Source organism: Lolium rigidum, chromosome 1 (genome assembly GCF_022539505.1).
Source record: "Lolium rigidum isolate FL_2022 chromosome 1, APGP_CSIRO_Lrig_0.1, whole genome shotgun sequence".
Lineage (NCBI taxonomy): Eukaryota > Viridiplantae > Streptophyta > Magnoliopsida > Poales > Poaceae > Lolium > Lolium rigidum.
This window is the reverse complement of record NC_061508.1, coordinates 243605862-243606981: the sequence shown is the minus strand read 5'-3', so window position 1 is coordinate 243606981 and position 1120 is coordinate 243605862.

The following is a 1120-nucleotide window of genomic DNA, read 5'->3' as shown; positions in this document are numbered from 1 at the left end:
GATAAAAATATTCCCAAAAATATTCTAAATAAAATTAGGTTTTCGGGTCGATAAGTTTTCACATTTACCTTTGATAAATAATAGGCATAACGGTTGATAAATTGTAAGCCAAAAATATTCCCAATATATTCTAAATTATATTAACTTTTCGGATCGATAACTTTTCACATTTTAGCGTTGATGAATAACGGGCGGAGGGTTGATAAATTTGAGAGTTAAACATGTTTTTAATATATTATAAATGAGTTTAGATTTTCGGATTGATAACTCTTTACATTTACCATCGCTAAATAACAAACATAGGGGTTGATAAATTATGAGCTAAACATATCCTCAAAAGTATTCTAAATGAAATTAGTTTTTTGGGTTGATAACTTTTTACATTTTACCGTTGGTAAATAATAAGCATAGTGGTTGATAAATTGTGAGCTAAAAATATCCTCATAATATTCTAACTTAAATTACTTTTTCGGATCGATAATTTTTCACATTTACAGTTGATAAATAACGGGCAAAGGGTTGATAAATTGTAAGCTAATAAAAAATTGTCAATATATATCAACATGGATGCTAGTTTCATGGTTTGCTATCTGGATTTTTTAGTTTAGACCGTGTTTTATTTTTTGTTATCTCAGCCGTGTTTAATTTTAGTATAAATAGAGGTACGTCTACGTAGATGACACAAACAACTGATAGCTTAGTTGGTTGTCCCACTGTTTGGCCCGCCCGGGCTCGCCGGGAGGTCCTGGGTTCGACTCCTTTTATCTGCTGTTTAATTTTGCCCCGCGTTACATGCGTCCAGAAATGGAAACAGCACAATCGTCCGGAAATCCATTTTCGGAAATGACAAAAACGATCGCTAGGGTCGCCCAGAACAAAGCACGCTGGGCAGAAAACAGGGACGGGAACAGCCATAGCTAGCGATCAACAAATGATGTTGAGATGAGGATCGATGCTCGCATGAGATTGCGGAGTGGGTGCCCGCAGCGGCCGGTGCGTATTACTAGTTGCAGGCGAGGATCGAGATTAGGGCTAGCAGCGCATGGCTAATCCGTTGGAGCATATACGTGGCCATACGTAGGGTTCTGTTGTAGTGGTTAATATAAAAATTAATATATCC